This window comes from Cetorhinus maximus, unplaced genomic scaffold, assembly GCF_964194155.1.
Source record: "Cetorhinus maximus unplaced genomic scaffold, sCetMax3.hap1.1 HAP1_SCAFFOLD_796, whole genome shotgun sequence".
Classification (NCBI taxonomy): Eukaryota; Metazoa; Chordata; class Chondrichthyes; order Lamniformes; family Cetorhinidae; genus Cetorhinus; species Cetorhinus maximus.
Window position 1 is genome coordinate 1,051 of NW_027596738.1, and position 22,718 is coordinate 23,768.

At 44.3% G+C, this 22,718-nt stretch overlaps 1 protein-coding gene across 3 annotated transcripts in view; it reads left to right on the top strand.

Annotated features, from left to right (window-relative positions):
* The first annotated feature begins 848 nt into the window (after positions 1-848).
* Positions 849-22,718, top strand: part of LOC144674784 (GTPase HRas) — a 68,421-nt gene continuing 46,551 nt past the window's right edge. Inside the window, exon 1 of one of the 3 annotated variants that reach the window (XM_078535976.1) lies at positions 849-1,110. The gene's annotated coding sequence lies outside the window, so the exon portion shown is untranslated. Of the gene's footprint in view, positions 1,111-2,986; positions 3,102-22,718 lie in introns of those variants that run through there. The other 2 variants (XM_078535974.1, XM_078535975.1) reach the window with 2 other exon arrangements.

The following is a 22,718-nucleotide window of genomic DNA, read 5'->3' on the forward strand; positions in this document are numbered from 1 at the left end:
GGTCAAACTTTTAGCCACCTGGCCTAATATTTCATTATATGGCTCGGCGTCAAATTTTGTTTGATAACGCTCGAGCGAAGCACCTTGGAAGATTTTACTGCGTTCTGTTATGTACAAGTTGTTGTTGTCCCAGGCCTGGATACAGGGTGCTTTACTTTGTTCCCTAGCAACGGAGACGCCTCGAGTCTGTGCGGTAATAAAATCCTCAACTGCAACCCCAGCGCAAACTGCACATTCCGCAGTCGTGGCCACCACTTACTCACTCGCTAACCAGCTGCACGCCACCACCCTCAGCGCTGTCCGGCTCCCGCTTGCTCTCCTTAGCAACGGCCGGCCGCCGCCACACCGGTGGGAAAGCGCGGCGCCTGCTGGGGATTGTAGTTCCCCGCGCCACTCGCTGCACCCGAGACACCAGCGGAAAAACTACAATCCCCTTTGGGCATTGGGAGAGTCTACCCGCCCTCCCGTGACTGCGCACGCTCGATAGAAAAGTAAGTTCTTCACACGCGCCTGTTTCCCTTAGTTGAATCAAACAGCTAATAAACGAACACATAAGAACGGGGCGCTTAGCCTATAATTTTTTACACAAAAAAAACTTTTTATAATGTTAACTCGTTTGTCAATACATGTTTGGAAATGATCACTAAAACCAGTCAACTTTTAGTACCGCCCCTAACCGTTTAATTATTTAAATAGATGATAGACGGGGTTGACAACCAATCAGAATCCGAATAGTTGGACATCTGGGCGGTGTCGTTTGGCATCGCGCAACCCATGAGAGGAGCGCAAGCAGGTTAGGTTGAGGCAGTGTGGGCGGGCCGTGCGGGTCGGCGTAACTTTACTTTGTGTTGCGTGCGCAGCGCTGGGAACTGCGCTAGCTGAAATTGCAGGAACTTTTGAAAGTGGGAGCCAGATACAGACACAGAGGGAAAGAGCGAGCGCCATTGATTGTTATTAATGCTTTAAGAAAAAAAGCAGCAGCATCTACTTCCTGCTGCAATTAATGAGAATTAGTAAGCCAGGCAATCAGACTTTGCCCAACATTGTTATGTATTATTTCTTTATCTGCTACTGATTGCGGCTTTTTCTCCTTCCTTATTGCAGTTTCTGGTAAGTCAAGACAGCACCGGGTAACGCCCCAGCTGCTGAAAAATAAAACCATTACACTAGCGTCTAAGTAGCAATTCTTTGCAAATATTCAATGCATGGAAATCCGTTTGCAACGTATATTTGTGTTTGCAATGTATTTATGTTTGCAGTGTATTTATGAATGTGCTGTAAGGTATTTAAATAACCTTTATTATGTTGCATTGGTTAAATCGCCCAGCAATGTGCTTTTTTTTTTAAAAAAACAAAAAAAACGTTTTAAATAACCCATTTTCTCCGATGAAAAGAAAGTTGCAAAAAAAAATGAATGGCTTTATTACTGTAATATTTCTGCGTGTTAAATGCTGGAGGGGCGCGATCCAGTTCTGCTTACGAGAAAATGATTTTGTGGGTCAATTGTGGGGAAATCGCTGGCCCAAACTCATTTGAGCTGCAAAGCTGGAGAGTGGAGCGAGCGGGCTCACTTAATTCACCGGACCCAAATTGAAAATGAGGAATAAAAAAACTGCAAAATGCTGGAAATACTCAGCGGGTCAGGCAGCATCCTAACTGATTCCCCCTCCCCACACACACACACAAGCTGCCTGACGGTGATGAGCGTTTCCACCGTTTTTTAATATAGTTTCACAGCATCCACAATGTTTCTGCTCTGTTTCAATAACATGTAGAATGCGACGATTCCCATCCGTCACGTCTCTTGTTTGAACCCTTTAGGTAGGTGCCTTTCTGTGTGTGTTGTCACGAAAAAGGCGCACTAGTTATGAAAACGTGACTTAACTGTTTCCTCGTCGTTAATTTTGATTTCTCGCCCTTTTCGTTACGCTTTGGTGTAAAATGTAGTTGGGGGTTTGGTGTTTGTGGATCGGTGGATGGAGTCAGTGAGGCTGCAGCAACTGATTTAAAGGGCAGGGAGAGAGAGGTGGGGAGGGAGAGAGAGCGTCTCAGCTGCGATGAAACTGTATCATTTGTGTGGAATTGCTGCATCTCTCCAGCTGACACTGTATTCCAGTGGAGGGCTCATCAAAGCCTCCTTTACACTGGCCATCCCTAGCTCCCCATGGCCATGCCCGCATTCATGCTCAGTCTTTATTTGATTGCGTTTGGTTGTTTTGCAGGTCAAGGCCACAGCAGTGCATCCCGATGAGAGAACCTGTGTATTTCACAGATGTATTGATGCGTTTCTGGGATTTGTTTACCCATTTGTCACTGTTCATCGTATTTTCTTTTTGCCCCACAAGTGTGATTTCCTCCCCCCCCCCCCCCCCAGCCTAGAAACTTTTCCCAAATGTCTCACGGGAAATCTCGAATCAAAACATTTCAGCAGACAGGTCAGGCTGTGTGGATAACACCCACTAGCTGAGTGATTGGCAGCTGTCAGTTTTAGGGTGTGGTCAGGCTGGACTAGATGGATGGACTACCAAAGGTGACTGGTAGTTGTCAGAGTCGGGCAGGGTTAATCACATGAGACAACTGTGCACTTGCCCAGCCAGGGATTTTGCAAGGAACTGATGGATACATATGTATCTGAAACATGAAGCACATGGTGCATTTAGAGCTGTGGGTTCCATGCAGTCTGGTACATACTTGATCATACTGCCTGGATTAAGCTGCAGTTCCTTTACCCAGGCAACACGTGGAGCTCATAATCAGTGGGTGGAACTCCCTTCCCAGCAACAACCACAGCTTTTATTAATATAGAGTCTTTAACTTAGTAAAACGTACCAAGCAAGGCCCTTCACGGGAACATTATCAATCAAAATTTGGCAACAGGCCACGTTAGGGTGGATATTCAAAGCGGTAAATTTTAAGGAGCGTCTTCAAGGCGGAAAGTCTTTCAAGTCCTTGAATGTGATGTCAGCTCCCTAATCTGTTCTCATCTTTCCAGAACTCCCATGTTTGAATCCTCCAATCAGGTTTCTGCCCCTGCCACAGTGTCGAAACAGTTCTTATCAAAGCCACAAAAGACATACATCCTATATGTGACTATGATAAAGGTAAACCTTCCCTCCTCGTCCTTCTTGACCTGTCTGCAACATTTGATGTGGTTAACCACACCATCTTCCTCCAATGCCCCTCTGCTGTTGTCAAGCGATGCTCTCGCCTGATTCAATTCTTCTCTATCTAGCCATAGCCAGGGAATCACTTGCAATGTCTTCTCCTCCTGCTCCTGCACTGTTACCCCTGACTCTCAAGGATCAATCCTTGGTCCCCACCTATTTCTCTGTGCTGCCCCTGGGTGACATCATCTGAAGGCACAACGTTAGTTTTCACATGTATGATAACAACACCCAGCTCTACCTCACCACCACCTCTCTTGACTCCTCTATTGCTACTAAATTATCAACCTGCTTATCCAACATCCAGCATAGGATGGACAGAAAGTTCCTCCAATTAAATATTGGGAAGACTGAAACCATTGTATTCAGTCCCCACTCCAAACTTTGTTCCCTAATTACCGATTCCATCCCTCTCTCTGGCAATAATCTGAGATTAAACAAATCTGTTTGAAAGCCTGGTTTTACAATTGACCCTGAGATGAGCTTCTGACCTCATTTGTGCCACACTCAGACTGTCTATTTCTTTCAAACTCTAACACTGCTTGGCTTCACCCTCATCTCAGCTCATCTACTGCTGGAACTCTCATTCATGCCTTTGGTACCTCTAGACTTGACCATTCCAATTCACTCATGGCTTATCTCATACATTCTACTCTCCATAAACTCGAGGTCATCCAAAATTCAGCTGTTGTGCCTCAACTCCCAGCAAGCCCTGTTCCCCCATAACCTAAGACTCGCTGAACTATATTGGCTCCAGGCCAAGCAACATCTTGATTTTTAAAATTCTCATCCTCCTTTTCAAATCCCTCTATGGCCTTGTCCTTCCCTATCTCCTCCAGCCCAGAATCCTGAGGTATCTGCGTTCCTCTAATTGTGGTCTCTAGAGCATTCCCAATTATAATTGCTCGGACATTGGTGGCCATTACTTCAGTTGCCTAGGTCCCAAGCTCTGGAATTCCCTCTCTGCCTCCATCTCACATTCCACCTTTAAATACTCTTATGACCAAAAGCTTGGCCATATCTCTCTATGTGACTTAGTGTTGTGCTTTGTTTATAATGCTCCTATGAAACACCTTTGGATAATTTTTTATGTTAAAGGAACCATATTAATTTGTTGTTGAGAGACGAGGAGAGAGGCTTAGAGAAGAAATTTTTAGAGTTTAGGGCCCAGGCAGTTAAAGGCACGGCCAATGGAGCAGTGGAAATCAGAGATGTGCAAAGTGTTGGAATTGAAGGAGCACGGTTATTTGAGTGTAGTGGGCAGGAGGAGATTACAGAGATAGGTAGGGGTGAGGGATTAGAAAACAAGGATGAAAATTTTAATGTTGAGACATTGCCAGACTAGGAGCCAATGCAAAAACAAACCTGTGTGGAGTAGAATGATGATGGACAATAACAATTGTTGTGAACAAGTTGGAATTCTAGAGCTATGGTGAGACCATTTTGGCCAAGTCAGGAAGAAAAAGCATATTAACTGAGGTCTGGTGATGCGTTGTGAGGAAATTGCATCAAACTAGATTTGGTTTCTGTGGAAATGTAGGTCCAGTTACATATTCTCTGCAGAACCTGCTCACGCACAATTGGGCAACACTATATATAACAAAAACAGAATTACCTGGAAAAACTCAGCAGGTCTGGCAGCATCGGTGGAGAAGAAATCAGTTAACGTTTCGAGTCTTCATGACCCTTTTTGTTTTTATAACTATATATTATAAACCTGTTTTTTGTTTCTCCTGCAAATTTTGACCCAGGTCTTTGATCAAAATTGTTTAGTGCAAGTGTTTAATATATTAGATATTATTGCCTAGATAAATGTTAGACAATGGAATTAAGGACTGTGTAACCAAGGCAGGTAGGTGAAGTTGAGACACAGATCAGCCACGATCTGTTGAAGGGCAGAACAGGCTGGAGGCTGAATGGCCTGCATCTGTCCTTGTATTCCTATGTAATGTAACAAATATAGTAGGTAGAAAGGCATCCAATAATGTCTCACATGGTTTGGTGGATAACTTCAGAGGTATAGTCTAAGAAAATGTCGCATGGGCAGAAACTTGGTTGACCAATGGGAAGCAGTTTGAGTTAGTGACATTGCTTACATTGAAGAGGTGTTTGTAAGTGGTCAATGCTGGGCCAACCTTTTTTATTGGGACAGATTGCTGGTTTGGACGGGTAAAGGAAAATTTTTCTAAATCTGCTATTAACCAAAGTAAAACAAGGCAAAGTACGAAGACTGTTTTTAAAAGAAACATCAGGAAGAAATGGGTTAGAAATAAGTGACAGATACAATTGTGATACAAAAGTGTGTGGTAATAGATTTTGGTTGGTAAATCAAGGAATGGGAGGATACACAATGGGAAGGTGAAGTATGTGGAAGAATAGGGAAATCTAGGAGTTCAAATGTAAAGCCTGCACAAATCAAGGGATTAAGTCAAAGGTGAGATCACAGTTACTGCGCGCCCTGTTAGATCACAAATCTTGATCCTGTCTTTGACTGTTGTCTACATGTGCGTTATTTATTGGGTCACTGGATAGAAATCATAAATGACCACATTTAAAAAGTTTCCTTCTTTTCCCCCTAGTCCAGGCCTGTGAGAGCAACTGACAGTGTCACTGACCTGTTAACTCAGTGCAGAATGAGGACTGTATAGCTCACAGAAAGTTCCTTAACAAATGGAAGAATCATCAGTTCTCAAAGGTTTGATGTGATTTAGGTGTGTTAGTGCAAGCACAATAAAGCTAATACACCTGGTTGGGGGTTGGGCGGGAGGCATGTGGAAGGGGGGTGCTTTTGTGCACCCTAAATTGGTCCCTTCATGGCCATCAGTGATTTCTACAACTTGCATTTATACAGGGCTTTTAATATAGTGAAACATCCCAAGGTGATTCACAAAAGCATTATCAAACAAGATTTAACACCGAACCACATGAGATATTAGGACAGGTGGCCAAAAGCTTGAACAAGGAGATGGATTTTAAGGAGTGTGTTAAAAGGGGGGAAGAGAGGACTAAAGAGGGTTAGGGGAGGGAATTCCAGAGCTTAGGGGCTAGGCAGCTGAAGGCATGGCTGCAAATGTTGGAGCAGTTAAATTCAAGGATGTTCAAAAGGCCAGAATTAGAGGAGTGTGAAGATCTTGGAGGGTTGTATGACAGGAGGAGGTTAGAGATGGGGACGGGTGAGGCCACAGAGGGATTTGAAAACCAGGATGAGGTTTTAAAATCACTCAGAATGCTATCTCAGGGCATGAGATACATTATGAAGGATGCTAATGGTGCAGTTGGTGTTTTTAGCAGACATGTTTTGAAAAGCTCACCCCATCATCGTTGCATTGGAAACCTCATTGTGACAATGGTGATAATTACTCAACCCAATCGCGGAGAAGCTGTGTGTCTCCGCATCCTTGAAACTCGTCATTTTAAAAAAGATAAATGGTCAAAGCATTTGTGTTTAATGAATTGTCAGCATCCACTGCAGTGCAGGTTTGAGCCTCTTTTGCTCTGTATTGGCCAGTAACCAATAGGGCCTTCTGGCTTAGTGTGAAACAGATGTTGAAATTATGAAATTGGGCTTGGCTGAGAGATGATGTAATGAGCCAGAACTGTTATTCCTTTGCTGATGAAATTTAATTCGGTTCACAAAGAGGCCGTATCGATTTCCTCAAGTGACACATGGGCACTGTAGTAATCTGTTTATCTGATAACCGTACATCAGGTAGGACTTCAGATAGTGATGCAGAGATGAAAAATACCAACAACAGTAAAATGTAGGTGTAAATTTGCACGACTACAGTAGAATGTTAAAATGTGCAAACCAAGCACTGGGGTTAATTTCCAGAAGGGTAGAATTGAAAAGTAGCGAAGTAATGTTAAACTTGTATGAGTTGCTTAGATCACATTTGGGGTAATGTGTATAGTTTTGGTCTCCCATGTTATGAATGGGATATGGAAGAGCATTAGAGAAGGTGGAAAAAAGATTTACTGACATGATGACAGGTTATAACTATCAGGAAAGGCTCCAGAGGCTGGGGCTTTTTTTTCCTCTCTGAAAAGAGAAGGCTGAGGAGTAGCCTGATAGTGTTTAATAGGATAGACATAGAAAAGACATTTCAACTTGCCGAGTACTGGGGTGTAAGGAAGGGGTCGCACTCTTACTGACAAGCTTGCCGCACTCTTTGGGGTGGCACATATTGGAGTAGTCCTCACCTTCGCACAGCTCTCACCAGTGGCTTCAAGTAGTTGTTAGCATGCGACAGAGGCCACACCCGAGTAAACCGCTTCAATGGGCAAGTCAAACCAGGGAAGCTGTCGTGTCTCCTATCCTTGGCAACTTATGGATTTGTCTACCCTGGCATACGAAGACTGATTCCAGCTGACTGGGCAGATGAGACCAATCTAAGATCCAACTGTCTTGAAGGCAGGTCAGCAATGTAGGGAATTCATAGAGTTCGACCAGACACAGAAGAAGTCTTGGTCACCCACTGTATCCAGATCTATCTCCAGCTTTCTCGACTTGTTTCGCTACCGGACCAAATTAGGTCAGGATGAGGGCGAGTCCGACAATGTGTGACTCTCCCTCCCTATAATCCAATTCATGCACAAGTCATGTTCATCATCTTTCTATCATTTGTCATCTATCTGCCATAAGTCCTGTGGTGATGGGCAAACGACACAGCAGCAGGTGTGGACTTACTGGGAGCTATATCCGCAAAACTGCACCAGCCGGCTCAGGCCATGGGTTGTTTTTCTCTGGAAGGAAGCAGGAGTGGAACTCTGCAGCCCCCTGAGCAACTGAGCAGCTTTTTTAGGACCACACTGTTCACCTCCCTAGTATGAGGAATGGATGAGAGAAGGTGCCCTAAACATTGCTTCACCGCCCTGGTCAGCAGGCTGCAGCTGACATGAGCCCTTCAACATGGTTGTAAGTCAATCTCAAAAAAGAAAGTAAAGGTGACACCAGGCTCCACTGGCACATGGAACATGTGCACCCTCATGGGCAACGCCATAGCTGAGAGACCTGAGAGAAGAACTGCTCTTTTTGGTAGAAGCTGGCAGGAACAATGCCCAGATCACCACCCTCAGTGAGATTCATCTACCTGAGGATAATCAGCTCCAGGAAATCAGTGCAGGTTACACGTTCTTTTGGAACAGCCATGGGGGAAAAAAAACCGCGAAACTGATGTAGGCTTTGCTGTCATGAACCATCTCGTCAAGCTGATTTCCCAAGGGCGTACAATGGTTGTCTGGTGTTTAAACCCACCCTGCATCAGTGTGTACTCCCCTACCATGACCAACCATAAACTCTCTGACCTCAACTCCTTGATTGCTACTAATCATTCTTGGTAACTTCACAAGAGTTGATGCAGATCAGCAGGTGTGAGAAGGGGTCATTTAGGGCAGGGGAAGGGGGTTGGCAGTTGTAACAGCAATGGCCCCCCGCCCCCCGTGCAGAAGATGTGTACTGAGCATGAGCTCTTGATCACCAACAGTTTCCACCTCCCTAATCACAACAAGACGTCTTGGATGCACTCCTGTTCTATGAATTGGCATCTCCATCAACTATATTATCACTAGGCAGATGTGCATGTAACAAAAATCCATCTGTGGCACTGACTGCTGGACTGACCACTGTCTTATTTCAAAGCCAAACATCGAGATTTATCCCCGAGATGCCCTGTGGAAGTCAAGGTCTAAATGCATCTCAATGTCTCAAAGCTCTGAACAGGCAGACCTAAAGGAATCTCTCGCCTTTGAAGAGCAAAAATGGACAATCAATGCATTTGAGGATAATTGGCCAGTATAGGATATAGTGTACTCCACGGCTCTAGAGGGCTTGGCCCTACCTCTTGTAAGCATCAAGGTTGGTTCAGTGTTTTACTGGAGGAGAAATATCTCCATTACAGGATTTACCTTAACAATTCATTACTATCCTAGCAGGATGCCTACAGAAACATTCACAGCACTGTCCAATGCAAGCTCAGAGATACTTGGCTGAATCAAAAAACAGACAAACCTCAGTCATATGCAGCCCGCAAAGACTGGGAGAGATTCTCTGAAATCTGTCTACGGGTCCCATTCTACTGGTTCATCCTCAATTCTCTGTGTCGATGGGTCAAAATTGCTCAGAGTAAAAGCCTAGAAAGATGGGAAGCGCACTTTAACCACATCCTCAACCAGCCTTCATCCATCAATGAAGAAGCAATCAACACGATGCCACAGGGTGCCATCAACTGCTCTGTTCATGACCCTCTCGTGCTGTTAGAAACAATCAGAAATAGTGGCAAAGCTCCAGGAGCTGATGCTGAGGTCTACACAACCAGGCGTCAATGCGTCTAGTCAAGAAACTCAGAGCTCTTTCATGGCTGCAAGGAGCTATCCAGCAAGAATACAAAGATGCCTCCATTGCCCATTTGTACAAGTGGAAAGGAACTTGCCAATCTTGTGACAATCAGAGAGGAATCTCACTCCTATCCATCGCCAGCAAAATGTTCGTCAGAATCCTTCTGAACTGCTTAGTGCAACATCTTGACCAGGATCTGCTGCCTGATAGTTGGTGCGATTTCAGAAAAGGTTGAAGAGCCACTGGTATGTTCACAGTTAGACAACTCCAGGAGGAATACCAAGAATATGACATGGATCTCTATATTATGTTTGTCTGACCTGACAAAAAGGCTTTTTTACACAATCAGCCATGAGGGCCTTTGGAAGATGATGGAGAAAGTAGAGAATTTAGGCTGTCCTGAGTAATTCACCACAATGGTCCCATGACAACATGTTCATGCATATCCTGGATGATAGTCTGTCTTCTAACCCATTCCCGGTCACTAATGGAATTAAACAGGGCTACATGCTAGTGCCGGCCTCTTCATGTTTCTCTCTGCCATGTTCTCTGCCAGGAAAGTCATCTTGGAAGGCGTTGAAATCGGATATCACATGGACAGGAAGCTGCTCGATCTGTGGTGACTTCTGGCAAAGACCAAAATCTCCAACGATATGCATCGCAATTTCCTTTTTGACTGTGAGCTGGACAGTCAGTTATCGGCATTGTAGCAGGGACATGTCTCCAATACATGCAACAACATCGGCCTTACGATCAGCACGAAGAATACTGTAGTAATGTACCAACCAGGAAAGCCTATCTCGAGTCCAGGCCCAGTCCATGACCAGAGCCTGTCACAGTGGATAAGTCCCCTTATTTCAGCAGCACAGCTCTCAAGCCCTCTATGTTGACAACAAGACACATGCAAGTGTAGTTTTTAGCGGAATTTGAAAATCAGTATGGGAACTGAGGAGTAAGTCTTGTCTATCAAACTGAAAGCCTGTAGAGCAATAGTACTGCCCACGCTGCTCTACGTATGGGAGAGTTGGAGTGTGTACTAGCATAATGCCAAGAATCTCAGCCACTTTTCACTTAAGCTGCCTTCGGAAGCTTCTGAAGATCAGATGGGAGGGCAAAATACTGGATGCTGAGATGCTCACCCGAGATGGCATGCCAAGGATCCACACCTATTGAGACGATCACAACTGGTCATGTAGCCAGAAGGCTTGAAACTTGCTTCCTAAAGTGAGTTTTATATGGAGAGCTGGAGTCTGGCGTGCGCTCTCATGGCGGTCAGAGGAGATGCTACAAGGACACGCTGAAAGCTTCACTTGGGAGTTTTGATATAGACCTTGATCTCTGGGAAGAAGCTCACCCAGGATCGCTGCACCCAGCACGTCCAAATTTTTAAAAATGGTGTGGCCTGCTTTGAAAGCAAGAACCTATTAGAGGCAGAGAGAAAACACAAGGAGAGGAAATCGCAAACCAGCAACTCATCCAAAACTTAATGGTCTGTGGTACAGCATCCTGTTTTATTTGCAGCAGAACTTTCCTGGTGCAAATTGACCTCGGCAGTCACCTACGCACCCAGCTGAAACCTACCAAACACCCCAGGTGGTGAACATGATCATCTCACTTCGAAGGACGAACAAGCGACTTATGGAGGAGTCCAAAATTAAGGGCCATAAATCTGAAATTTAAAAAAAAACAACATTCTGGAAACATTCAGCAGGTCAGGCAGCATCTATGGAGTGAGAAACAGAACTTGACGATTCAGCTTGATGACATTTTGACCAGAAATGGAAGAAGTTAAACATGTAACAGGTGTTAAGCAAGTACAGGGAAAGTGGGAGGGGCAGAAAGGACAAAATCAGAAGGCCTGTGAAAGGGTGGGAGGGAGGTGAGATTATATAACCAGGAATGAAGGGGCAAGAAGGTTTAGAGGGTGGTGTGGTGTGTTACAGCTTCACATTTTATATGCATGTTGTCTGGACCTATGGATAGTGATGGTCGAGGCTCCAAATTTCTTTCCATCACGGCTGACCAGGAATCTCTCCTCTTACTGCATGTCGTTGGTGTATCGGATGGATTCGCAGGTTGACATTCAATCTGTTTGGCCGCATTACGTGCATAACTTCCTTGCCCATCAAGCCCTGAGCTTCTGGCAGAGTCACTACCCACTGCACCATCAGGCCCTCCCATTTAGAGTGGGTATGAAGACACAAATATAAGATGTTCTAAAAGGTCATTGACCTGAAATGATGACTTTGTTCCTCTCTCCAGATACTACCAAACCAGCTGAGTATTTCCAGCATTTTCTGTTATACATTATAAATATAAGTGCCTCTCACAATCCAATAAAGAATTCAGGCTATACTTAATTACGCAGAGATTAGTTAAATATGTAAAATATGGAGACCAGAACTCTGTACTATAAGTGTGGTCTCACCGAGGTTCCGTCTTCTACCTTCCATAAGTTTTTGAGGTCTTCCAAAACTCGCGTCATAACTCTCATTAAATCCCGTTCACCCATCACCCCCTGTGCTCGCTGACGAACATTGGGAGGCTCACAGTCCTGCATCATCTTGATTTTTAAAATTCTCATCCTAATTCTCAAACTTCCCCATGGTCTCGTCTCTCCCTATCTCTGTAAACCCCGCCCCCCCCACCAGCCCCACAACCGTCTGAGATTTCTGCACTCCTCGAGTTCTGGCCTCTTAAACATCCCCGATTTTTAATAATTCAACCATTGGTAGCCCCATCTTCAGCTGCTTGGAACCTAAGCTCTGGAATTTCCTCCCTAAACCTCTTTGACTCTCTACCGCCCTCCTCTCTCAGAATGTTCTTTGAAACCTACCTCTCTGACTAACCTTTTGATCACCTGTCCTAATGTCTCCTAATGTGGCTTGTTGCCAATTTTTGTTTGGTACTGCTCCTGCGAAGCTCTTTGGGATGTTTGTAGTAAATTAGAGGTGTTATATAAACGTAAGTTGTTAAGATCGGATATTTGGTGTGATTTTCAAATACCACTGTGATCTAGTTGTTATCTGACCTAAAGCCAGTCAGATTTACTGGAGTATGTTATGATCTCCGTAGAGACTAATAACTTTTAAAATTTTGAATTTCCTAGTGACTGTAACACAATTAAAATCAACATTATATAATAGGCAACTAATACACTAAACTAATATTACTTCACACGCAATCAAAAAACTCCACGCCACGTTTATACATTACACTGCACTCTCAGAAGTGTAGTCTTGAGTTCAAAGTCTCAAGCCCCTCCCAGTGTTAACAGGAACTCTTCTCTCTGCTCCACCAGGGTGAATTTTCCAGTGTCCTTTTTAAACAGTGCTCTTCATTCCATTTTCTGAGTATACTCAAATGGACTTCCAGCGGTAAGGCACCCTCTGTAGACTCCTTAATCCTTCATTTCCTCGAGCAGGGAATCTGTCCTCATCAGTGCTCTGCTTTGTGGTTAACCTGAAAACAGTTATTTTTTTCCCTGCTTGGCATAGGAGCACCTGTTTTGGGTTTTCTTCCCCAAATCTGGCTGGTTCTGAGTCTCTGAATGCAGCAAGAACAGCTGCCTCTTTTTTTCTTGTCCAGGTGTTGAAGCTTGCACCTTACTTTGAATAAGTTTTGACCTGGGAGACTGTCCCCATGGCAACCAGGCCACATGGACTTGTCTCTGAGCAGATTTAGTATGACATATAGGTTTGTCTTCAGGCAAACTTCATAGAAAGTGGTATTCCCCTCTCCAAACTACTCAGTTTTACCTTGAATCAAATGAGACCGTTTAAATCATAAAGTCCAGAAGTCATAACAATAATAACCATGTATAGACATACTGACAGGCAACAGAAGCACTCACTTTGTTCGTGTTGTGAATGCAATATGCACCAAGTCCAGTATCGCTGTTAAGGTGCAAAGACGAAACCAACCACTGCCTCAGGTGTATATATAGGGAGGATGAATGAATCTTGTTTTATTCTTTCTCTGAATGTGTGTCACTGGCAAGGCCAGGTTTATCGTCCATCTACAGATGCTCTTGGTAGTGGTGGGCATTCTATTTAACTCCTACGTAGTGATCTGACACAACAGCGTGTGCTGCTGGGTCATGTCACAGGACAGATAAGTGTCAACCATGTTGGTGTGGGATTGGAGTCACACAAATTCAGACCAGATAAGGACGGTAAGTTTTTTTTTCCCCAAAAGGACAAAAGGACCCAGTCAGATTTTTTTGTGATAACCTGATAGTTCTGTGGGAACTCAGTAGTTTATAATTTCCAGATTTTTTTTGACTCCATTTAAATTCTCGCACTACCATGGTGAGATTTGAACTTGAGTTCTCTGGATTAGTGATCCAGTAACACAGACACGACATTGCTATAGGTAGCAGAATGTTGTTGATACATCAGTAGTATTGCAAATTTAAGTTTACAGTTGAAACTAGTTTAAAATCTTGCTTGAGATCAATGCTGTGTGGTGTTGGTTCAAGTCAAACCCAAAGGTAACAACGACAACTTGCATTTATCTGTTATTTAATGCACCAAATTGGTTCTTGAATATCCAACCAAATTTGACACTGATCAACAAAAGGAGACGTTAGGACAGGTGACCAAATACTTGGCGGAAAAACGTATGTTTTAAGGAGAGAGAGAGGTTTAGGAAGAGTTCTGGAATTGAACCTACCTTTATCAGCCCAGTTTGACACACAACTGACTGTTTGCAGCCACTGGTGACTAGTCGCTTGAAGGGTAAACGTGGGGATGTGAATAACAAATGTTTAGTGTGGGGCTTGGGGTGAGAGTGGAGAGATGTTTGTGGTTTAATATTTTTAATTGAAGTGGAGAAATGGTAGCTGTGAGTCATGAATTAACAAGAAGATATCCCAGACCTAGAGAGAAATTTATTGAGTAGCTTTTCCAGAACCTTGAAATTTAACTCTGCCTGGTTATCCATTAGAATACTTAGCAGCTTAAAAAGACTTGGATTTATATAGTGCCTTTCACAATCCTGATGTCCCAAAGCACTTCACATCCAGTGAAATACTTTTTGAAGTATAGGCACTGTGTAGGAAACACAGCCAATTTGTGCAGAGCAAACCCCCACAAACAGCAATGTGACACTGACCAGACAATTTGTTTTAGTGATGTTGATTGATGGGATATATTAGTCACAGGACAGGTGGGGATAACTCCCCTGCACTAATTTGAAATAGTGTTGTGGGATCTTTTTATGTCCAACCAAGAAGGAAGATTGAGCCTTGGTTTAACATCTCAGCCAAAAGATGGTACCTCTGACAGTACTGTACTGGAGATTTTTGCACTCAAGTGCCCAGAGTTAGGACTTGAACCCACCACTCTGACTTGGAGGCAAGAGTGCTGCCAGCCAAGCCATGGCTGGCACTTTTACCAGCTTTAAGTTGTACTACCTTTCTCTCCACCCTCCCCCACACTCTCTTTAGTGTGAGAGTTTGTAGCATCTCTTGATAGTGCTTTATCTGTTGAACCAGATTGTCAGTGGGCATGTTAAACTGCTTTGCACTTTGTCAAAAGTATCTGCACTTGCCTCTACATACTTGTATTGTTGGGTGTGGGGTTTGTTGAGTATGAGTTGACCACACTTTGTGTTGAAATGGCTATTTGATTTATGACATGAGGCTTCAGAGCAGCTTCATGTGAGATTTATTAGGATGGTTCCAGGAATTGAGGGGCACTTGGACTGGAGAAGCTAGGATTGTTCTTAAAGCAGAAGGTTTGCCAAGATTTGCTTGAGGTATTTAAAATTACAAATGGTTTAGATAGAATAAATAAAGACTGCCTGTTTCCACAGCAGAAGGATCAGAAGTCAAAATTAAAGGTAATTGACAAAAGAAGGTTTACTAGACTAATACCTGGAATGGGCGGGTCCTTTTATGAGGAAAGGTTAGACAGGCTAGGCTTGTAACTGCTGCAGGTTAGAGTAAGAGGCAACTTGATTGAAACGTATAAGATCCTGAGGGGCCTTGAAAGGACAGGAACACAGGACATAGGAACAGGAGTAGGCCATTTGGTCCATCAGGCCTGCTTTGCCATTCAATTTGATCATGGCTGATCATCTCCCTCAATGCCACTTTCCCACACTATCTCCATATCCCTTGATGTCATTGGTCTCCAGAAATCTATCGATTTCTGTTTTGAACATGCTCAATGATTGAGCTTCCACAGCTCACTGGGGTTGAGAATTCCAAAGGTTCACCACCCTTTGAATGAAGAAATTTCTCCTCATCTCAGTCTTAAATGGCCTATCCCTTATCCTGAGATTAGGCTCAACAGCCAGGCCAAACATATCTACATCCACCCTGTAAGAATTTTTGTAAATTTCAATGAGGTCACCCCTCATTCTTCAAAACTCGAGGGAATACAGACGCAGTCTCCTCGATCTCTCCTCGTAAGACAATCCTGCCATCCCAGGGATTAATCTGGTGAACCTCCATTGCACTCCCTCAATGGCAAGTATATTCTTCCTTAGATAAGGGGACCAAAACTGTACACAATACTCCAGGTGAGGTCTCACCAAGGCTCTAGATAACTGCTGCAAGGCATCCTTACTCCTGTACCTGCATCCCCTCACAATGAAGGTCAACATGCCATTTGCCTTCCTAGTTGCTCGCTGCACCTGCATGCTAGGCTGGATGTGGAAAATATGTTTCCTCTTGTGGGAGAATCTCGAACTAGGAGTCACTATTTAAAAATAAGGGGTCGCCCATTTAAGACAGATTGAGAGATTTTTCCTCATAGATGGTTGAGTCTTTGGATCTCTCTTCCTCAAAAGACGGTGGAAGCAGTCTTTGAATATTTGTAACGCAGAGGTAGATTCTTGATAAGCAAGGAGGTGAAAGGTTATGGGGGTAGGTGGGAATATGGAGTTGAGGTTACAATCAGATCAGCCATGATCTTATTAAATGGCGGAGCAGGCTCAAGGTGCTAAGTGACCTACTCCTAATTTTATATGTTTGTAGAATCAAAGGCAACATGAGAAAAAGCTTTTTTACGCAATGAGTGATTAGGATTTGGAATGCACAACCTGACAGCATAGTCCATCAGCGGCCTTCAAAAGGGAACAGGATAAATACTTAATGGAGAAAAAATTGCAGCCATGTGGGGAAAGAGTGGAAAAGTGGGACTAACTGGTTTCCTCTTCGAAAGAGGCATTACAGATTTGGTAGGCTCAATGGCCTCCTTCTGTATTACTCTGATACTTTCAGTATGTATCCCCGTTGGAAACTCAGGATTTGCCGAAAGGGCAAACTTGATCAAACACTTCATCGATCCTGGGCTGGCCTCCAAGCCTGGTACATCCCTGTTGATTAACATCAAGATCATATCATCTTTCAGGCAACAGGAGATGAAGGTTCTGGGTGTAGACGCTACATGGGAACAGGAGGAGGTCATTTGGGTAAGCATGATCTGACACCAAATCAGTTCATGTCTGAATTGTATCTTAACTCCGTCCAACCTTCAGCAGGGATTCCTGAAAATTGAAGAATCTGTTTCAAAAGAAATTTAGACTAAATTGCAACATAATTTTTCTATCGTGAAACCATTACAATGAGAGGCTGTTGGTTAGTTCTACATCGAACAACTCAATCACTTAAGTGTGCTGTATTGCATGGGACCATGAAAGTTTAAAGCACAGAAGGAGGCCATTTAGCTTTTTATTCATTCACAGGATGTGGGCTTCGCTGGCTGGGCCAGCATTTGTTGCCCATCCCTAATTGCCCTTGAGAGAAGGTGGTGGTGAGCTGCCGCCTTGAACCACTACAGTCCATGTGGTGCAGGTACACCCACAATGCTGTTAGGAAGGGAGTTCCAGGACTTTGATCCAGCAACAGTGAAGGAATGGCGATATATTTCCAGGTCAGGATGGTTTTTGTGACTTGGAGGGGAACTTCCAAGGTGTGGTGCGCCCATCTATCTGCTGCCCTTGTCCTTCTAGATGGTAGTGGTTCTGGGTTTGGAAGGTGCTATCGAAGGAGCCTCAGTGAATTCCTGCAGTGCATCTTGTAGACAATACACACTGCTGCTACAGTGCGTCAGTAGTGGAGGGAGTGAATGTTTGTTGTTGTATTGCCAATCAAGCAGGCTGCTTTTTCCTGGATGGTGTCAAGCTACTTGTGTTGTGGGAGTTGCACTCATCCAGGCAAGTGGGGAGTATTCCATCACACTCCTGACTTGTGCCTTCTAGATGATGGACAGGCTTTGGGGAGTCAGGAGGTGAGATACACGCCGCAGGATTCCTAGCCACAGTATTTATGTGGCTAGTCCAGTTCAATTTCTGGTCAATGGTAACCCCAGGATGTTGTTAGTGAGGGATTCAGTGATGGTAATGCCTTTGAACATCAAAGGGCAATGGTTGGATTCTCTCTTGTTGGAGATGGTCATTGCCTGACACTTGTGTGGCACGAATTTTACTTGCCACTTATCAGCCCAAGCCTAGATATTGTCCAGGTCTTGCTGCATTTGGACATGGACTGCTTCAATATCTGAGGAGTCGCAAGTGGTGCTGAACATTGTGCAATTGTCAGCAAACATCCACACTTCTGACCTTATGATGGAAGGAAGGTCATTGTTGAAGCAGCTGAAGATGGTTGGGCTGAGGACACTATGCTGAGGAACCCCTGCAGTGATGTCCTGGAGCTGAGGTGACTGACCTCCAACAATCACAACCATTTTCCTTTGTGCTAGGTATGACTCCAACCAAGGGAGAGTTTTCCCTCTGATTCCCATTGATTCCAGTTTTGCTAGGTCGTCTTGATGCCACACTCAGTCAAATGCGGCCTTGATGGTAAGGGCAGTCACCTTCGCCTCGGGAGCTCAGCTCTTTTTGACCATGTTTGAACCAAGGTTGTAATGAAATCAGGAGCTGAATGGCCCTGGTGGAACCCAAACTGGGTAAGCAGGTTATTGCTAAGCAAGTGCTGCTTGATAGTACTGTTGATGACCCCTTCCATTGCTTTACTGATGATCGAGAGTAGACTGATGGGGCAGTAATTGGCCGGGTTGGATTTTTCCTGATTTTTGTGTACAGGACATACCTGGGCAATTTCCACATAGCTGGGTAGATGCCAGTGTTGTAGCTGTACTGGAACAGCTTGGATAGGGGCGCGGCAAGTTCTGGAGCACATCTCTTCAGTACTATTGCTGGAATATTGTCAGGGCCCATAGCTTTTGCAGAATCCAGTGCCTTCAGCTATTTTTTGATGTCATGTGGAGTGAATCAAATTGGCTGAAGACTGGTATCTGTGATGCTGGGAACCTCCGGAGGAGGCTGAGATGGATCATCCACTCGGCAATTCTGGCTGAAGATTGTAGCAAATGCTTCAGCCTTACCTTTTGCACTGATGTGCTGGGCTCCTCCATCATTAAGGATGGGGATATTTGTGGAGCCTCCTCCTCCAGTGAGTTGTTTAATTGTCCACCACCATTCACGACAGAATGTGGCAGGACTGCAGAGCTTAGATCTGCTGCACTGATTGTGGGATCGCTTAGCTCTGTCTATCACTTGCTGCTTATGCTGTTTGGCACGCAAGTATTCCTGTGTTATAGCTTCACCAGCTTGACACCTAATTTTTAGGTATGCCTGGTGCTGTTCCTGGCATGCCCCCGTGCACTCTTCATTGAGTCAGGGTTGATCCCCTGGCTTGATGATGATGGTAGTGGGGGATATGCCAGGCCTTGAGGTTACAGATTGTGGTCAAGTACAGTTTTGCTGCTGCTGATGGCCCACAGCACCTCATGGATGCCCAGTCTTGAGTTGCTAGATCTGTTCAAAATCTATCCCATTTAGCATGGTGGTAGTGCCACACAACACGATTGAGGGAATCCTCAGTGTGAAGGCGGGACTTCGTCTCCACAACGACTGTGCAGAGGGTGAGGTCACACTCGCTGGTTCCCTCACCACCTGCCGCAGACCCAGTCTAGCAGCTATGTCATTTAGGACTCTGCCAGCTTGGTCAGTAATGGTGCTACCGAGCCACTCCTGGTGATGGACATTGAAGTCCCCCACCCAGAGTACATTCTGTGCCCTTGCCACCCTCGGTGCTTCCTCCAAGTGGTGTTCAACATGGAGAAGCACTGATTCATCAGCTGAGGGAGGGCAGTACATGCTAATTAGCAGAAGGTTTCCTTGCCCATGTTTGACCTGATGCCATGAGATTTCATGGGGTCCGGAGTTTATATTGAGGACTCCCAGGGCAACTCCCTCCCGACTGTATGCCACTGTGCCGCCACCTCTGCTGGGATGGTGGTGGTGGTGTCTGGGACATTATCTGTAATATAGGATTCCATGAGGATGACTATGTCAAGGTGTTGCTTGACTAGTCTGTGAGACAGCTCTCCCAATTTTGGCACTAGCCACCAGATGCTAGTAAAGAGGACTTTACAGGGTGGACAGGGTTGAGTTTGCCGTTATCGTTTCCGGTGTCTAGGTGGATGCCGGGTAGTCTGTCCAGTTTCATTCTTGTGTCTTTGTATCTTTGTAGTGGTTTGATATAACTGGAGTGGCTTGCTAGGCCAATTCAGAGGGCATTTTGAGAGCCAACCACATTGCTGTGGGTCTGGAGTCACACGTAGGCCAGACCAGGTAAGGACAGCAGATTTTCTTCCCTAAAGGACATTAGTGAACCAAGATGGGTATTTTTTACAGCAATCAACAATGGTTTCATGGTCATTATCCAGACTTCTAATTCCAGATTTTTATAGAATTCAAATTCCACCATCTACAGTGGTGGGATTCGAACCCGGGTCCTCAGAGCATTATGCTGAGCATCTAGATTACTAGTCCAGCCACCAAAACCACTACACTACTGCCTCCCTTTATCACACCTTCTGTTTGCTGGGAAATACCAAACCAATCCCATGTTCCACTCTTTTTCCACACCCCCACCCCATACTTGTGTACTAATCCCAATGTCTTGCGTTTTCCCTATAGCCCTGTATTAATCCCACTGCCCCACTCTGTCCCCACTATACAAATCTTCCTTTGTTTCAAATATTTTGAATTTTCCCTTGAAGGACAGAACAATTTCTGTTTCAGTCCTCTCTGCTCCGACAATCCTTTTGTGTAACAACATTTCTCCTGACCCCTCTCATTTAGCTACAATTTAAGTTGATGATTACTCATCATTGCCCCCCCAAACATGGGAAGTAGTCTTGTCCCCTATTAAAACAGTTTCTAATTTTAAACCCCCTCTGTTAAATCACTACTCGGCCTTCTCTGTACCAGAGTAAACATTCCCAGTAAAGACTGTCCCCTAGTTTTCTACACCTGGCGAATCTACACTTTCTGCTCCTTTGTAACGTTAATGTCGTTTCTGAAATTGTGGTAAAGTGAGGTGCCCTGCCCCTTTTAAGAGAATGCAAGTGTACTGATCATGTCACAGCACTGACGAATCACTGTACTGTGGGCAACTGGGAACTGGAAGTCTAGTTCTGGAGGTTTCTGAGTGAGCACGTATGATCTGGTGCCCTGCCCTATGTCTCAGTAAACCATCACTGTTTATTCTTACATCAGTCTCTCCCCATTATTGATTGCAAGCAGCAATTGATGAGAACTTAGGAAGGCGTGAAGTTTCCATTGGCCAATGAACTCCTTTGCATTTGAATCTCTCGGCCATCAGAATTTCTTCACTTAGTGTATACACTCATTCCTTTGTTTTTAATCTCAAAATATATTGCCTAATACTTAGCTGCACCAGCCAACTGTCTTCCCATTCCCATAACCTGTCTGTCTGTCCTAAGGTATTTTCCACTCCTGTTCAATGTTTGCTAACTCATTTAATTTTGTCATCATCAGAATTTGTACAAAGCCACTCTGCATCACAATGATTTGAACCCAATGCTGACCCCCCTGGGATACGTCAGTCCCTATGAACACCTGAGTAATGTAGACAAGTTTCCTGAACCATTGATTAAAACTGAGTTTGAAAGAACGATCAGGCTGAAACAATTTCCATGTATGAACCTTGTTCACTGAAGCCTGAAACTAAAGTACTGACTTTACATCCTTGCTTTCACACTTCCATGTTCAACAGCTGGGAGGGGAACCTTGGCCAATTCTCTCAAAAGGCACATATACCAAATTCTGGCGCTTCTACTGCTTGAAGGAAGCAAAGGGCTGGGATTTTGCTGCTTTTAGCTACTCACTTTCCCAATCATCAGAGCCATCCAGCAATCCCATCATTCATGCATACAGTGTCACTGGAGTTTATCACCCTTTTCGTCATGGCTGAGGACCAGAATTAATCTATTCCTTCCGCAATTCGTCCCGACTTCCAAGTTTGTTTTCCTTCTGACTAATGCACAAATGCCCAGTCTGAAATGTTTGTGCACTGAACATGGAGGGAGATGGTTCTTGGCACCAGGGAGTTGAAGGTTTCTCCAGGCAAGGTGTGGGTTGAAACAAAAACAGAAAATGATGGAGCAACTCAGCAGGCCTGGCAGCAACTGAGGAGAGAGAAACCGAGTTAATGTTTCAAGTCCGTATGACTCCTCTTCAGAGGGAGTCTTATGATGAATAGTCATATGGACTCGAAACGTTAACCCTGTTTCTCTCCACAGATGCTGCCAAACATGCTGAGTTTTTACAGCATTTTCTGTTTTTGTTGCAGATTTCTAGCATCCGCAGTATTTTGCTTTTATCTAAGGATTGGATTGAATCCAATTTACTGGTGTTTTAACCTCATACCTTGATCTTCCAAATCTTAACCTGCAAGTACATAGATTTTGTGTCTTCAATTTTTAGTAACACGCGGCAACCGTCTTTAGTTAATGTGAGAAAATGCTTTCCTCTTTCAATGTGTTTGATCTTCCTTCATTTCCCAGAGATCTTGAGCCCGAGTTTGACTCTTAAATTCCACAAACTGATCAATGATTGGTTTAACTTCTAAACAAACAAACATTACTCTTCCTTTCCATTCCAGCTGTCTAATTCCTGAAGTTCAGCTCACAAGGGCACTGGGCCCAGATCAATAAACAGCGAGCTGCCAAGGGGCTTAATGGATTCCTCCTAAGTTGTGTTAGCTAATTGGTTTTCAGTTACATGGTGAAAGAAAGGCAATCACTTATCAGTGGCAACTCTTTCGAGTTATCAACAGTCACAGATTGCAACTCTTTTCGAGTACAATCACAGTTCTTGGTTTCCGGGAGTGGGACATGAACCCACAACCCTCTGATTCAAAGGCGAGGGTGCTATGA